Below are 3,067 nucleotides of genomic sequence, written 5' to 3' on the forward strand. Positions count from 1 at the left end.
CCTGGATGCTGGAGAGAAGCCAGTGCCAGCAGCTATGGGAAGGAAGGCCTACACTTGCACAAATTTTGTGCATCAGGCCTCTAGTTAACTATAAACACCATGCTATGCATTAGATCCCCAGAACTTACTCAACTTATAACTGAAAGTTTGTGCCCTTTGACCAATATCTCCCCATTTTCCCACCCTTCATCCCTGGCAACCGCTACTCTACTCTCCGGTTCTATGAATATGACTTTTTAAAATCCCATATATAAGTGAGATCATACAACATTGGCCTTTCTGTGTCTGACTTATTTCACTAAGCATAATGTCCTCCAGGTTCATCCATGTTGTCACAAATTGCAAGATTTTCTTCTTTTTATGGTTGAATAATATTCCACATCTCACACACACACACACACCACCACCACCAAATTTTTAAAATCCATTCTCCTGACAATGGTGAAAAGCTGAAAGCTCTACCTCTAAGATAGGGAATAAAATGGGGTGCTCACTCTCACTACTTCTAGTCAACCTAATACTGGAAGTCCTAGCCAAAGCAGTCAGGCAATAAAAATAAATAAAGAGCATCCAAATTTGAAACAAAGAATTTGTCTCTGTAGATGACATGATCTTATATATAGAAAACCATAAAAACTCCATCCAAAGAACTGTTAGAGCCCCGCCAGTATGGCTCAGCGATTGAGCATCAACCCAAGAACCAGGAGGCCTCTTGTTTGATTCCCTGTCAGGGCACATGCCCAGGTTGTGGGCTTGATCCCCTATGAGGGACGTCCAGGAGGCTGCTGATCTATGATGTTTCTCTCTCATTGATATTTCTATCTCTCTAGCCCTCTCCCTTCCTTTCTCTCTCTAAAAAAAAATCAATGAAAATATATTTAAATTTTAAAAAATTGTTAGAATAAACAAATTCAGTAAAGTTTCAGGATACAAAAATAATATACAAAAACAGTTGCATTTCTATACACTAACAACACACTATCCAAAAAGTGTTTTAGAAACAATCCCATTTATAATATCATCAAAAATAATAAAATACATAAAAATAAATTGAACTCAGGAGATGAAATACCTAGATACTGAAGTCTATAAGACTTTGATAAAAGAAATGAAAGAAGACATAAAGAGAGAAGAGAGAAAATGGTGGCCGAATAGGCACACCTGTTTTGCACCTCGTCCCAGGGAAATACAACTAAATTGGAGAACATTCACCCGCAATTACCTACTGAGGCCCAGCTGCAGAGGTGACTTACAGCAAGAAGAACAGAAAACACCTGGAGACTGGTAGGAAGGGCGAGGTCGCAAGAGGAGTGGACCCAACCCCTAGGGATGGCAGGGGAGCCGAGAGGAGGGAGCACTACACTGTGGGAGAATCTGTTCTTTCAGAAAAATAGAAGCCCAGCCCAGGCTGAGCACCAGACTCGCTACCTGCAGCGGCCAACATAACATCCAACGGTGAAAAGGGAAAGCCACAGGGCTGCTGGCTGCTGGGGAGTCCGGACCTGATACCCCAGCTGCAAAAGACGGCACCGCCACAGGGAAAAGCGATGCAGCACCAGAGGGAGAGAAAGCCAGTTTCGTTGTTGCTTTTATTAAATCTCTAAACCCAGGGCACAGGAGTTTTCAGTTGCAACCCCTCACTTGAGGCTTTGGTACAGGGAGGGAGGTGCCTTGAGGTGCCTGAGGGCTTGAGGTGCCTGAGGAGAGGTGGGGGAGGGAAGCAGGGAAGGGAGACGTGGAAAAGCAGTAGCCGAAGTCCCGCACTGGGACATTCATACTCTTCCAAACCAAAATAGCCATTTCTCCAGAGAGGAGCTAGCTACCCCAGAAAGCCAGAGGGCAGGCAAGGAACAAAACCCCACCCTGGGTGATACAGCCTGCCACAACCTGCATGTTGAGCTTTACAGAGGAAACCAAGGCAGAGGCCAAGCTTATGGGCCGCAAAAGTCTCAAGAAGCCCTCAGTGACTGGATCGGAGGAGGGCCATCCGCTCCACTATTCTGGGAAGCGGCATGATAAAAACTCCAGTTCCCCAGCTGACCCCATTGGTCTCCATAAAGGATCTCTGTCCAGACAAAGGTAGAGTAATATCTTGGAACACTAGCAGAGGAGTACTCCGGGGGCTGGAAACACACCACCATATTCCCTGAAAGCTAAACAGCACCTCCCCCACCTAAAGCCGTGTCAGAAATACTTTTTTTTTTTGGAAGGCCACTGACTTTATTGATTTAAAAAACTTTATATGGACAGTGACTTTTGCCAAAAGAGAAGCCAAATGTCATTAAACAGACCAGCGGTGAGGGTAGGGGCCAGAAATCCACTCAGAAAAGCTGATTATCGACCCAAAACTGCCAGGGGAAAGAGAAGGGAGATGCATGCAAGAGTGAGAATTCCAAAAAAGTTGAAATGGTGAGGGGAGAGAACTCCCCCAGAGACCTGGACATGGGTGGTAGAGGACAAGGGAGTAGCCCCCACTCAGCTGCAAACTCTGAAGACTCAAGGCTGGTGTTAGGGATGTGGGGCTCCCCAGAGAGCATCACAAGAAGGCGTCACACCACTCTCGAAGGCACCCAAAGCAGTCCCAGGACTGCTTGGCATTGGCGCCACATGTGTCCTTTAGCCATTCCCGGAAGAGGTCTTCGTCTTTCTTTAGCACCAGAAACTGGCCAAGGACCACATAAGCCTTGTCAAAGCCCCTTTCCTCCAGCTTCTTGCCCAGGACTTTGCCGATCCCGGCCAGACTCCCCACTGGCTTTTCCCCCATGGGCTTTGCCACGAAGTCTCGAAGTCTCGGTTCTTTTGGGAGGTTGTCATCTTGATCAGGATTAATTGGCAGTTCCAGCTCCGGTAACGGCCCCCGCCCCCCGCTGCCGCCGTCTCAGAAATAGACTTTTGAGCGAGTAAGATTGACAGCTGGTGGACAGGCAAAGGCGGGCAGAGGCAAAAGCTGGGAGCCAGGGGAACTTTGCTAAACCAGCCCTGGGCCCTGTGTGGCTAAACCTACTTTAGAGGGCAGATTGACCCCCTCCTGCCTGCAGCCACAGGGGGGAGACAGACAGAAGTGGTG

At 47.5% G+C, this 3,067-nt stretch overlaps 1 pseudogene; it reads right to left on the reverse strand.

The window, feature by feature from the left end:
* Positions 1-2,453: 2,453 nt before the first annotated feature.
* On the reverse strand, positions 2,454-2,814 carry LOC102429094 (annotated as a pseudogene).
* Between the last annotated feature and the right edge of the window lie 253 nt (positions 2,815-3,067).

This window comes from Myotis lucifugus, unplaced genomic scaffold (genome assembly GCF_000147115.1).
Source record: "Myotis lucifugus unplaced genomic scaffold, Myoluc2.0 scaffold_4568, whole genome shotgun sequence".
Taxonomy (NCBI): domain Eukaryota; kingdom Metazoa; phylum Chordata; class Mammalia; order Chiroptera; family Vespertilionidae; genus Myotis; species Myotis lucifugus.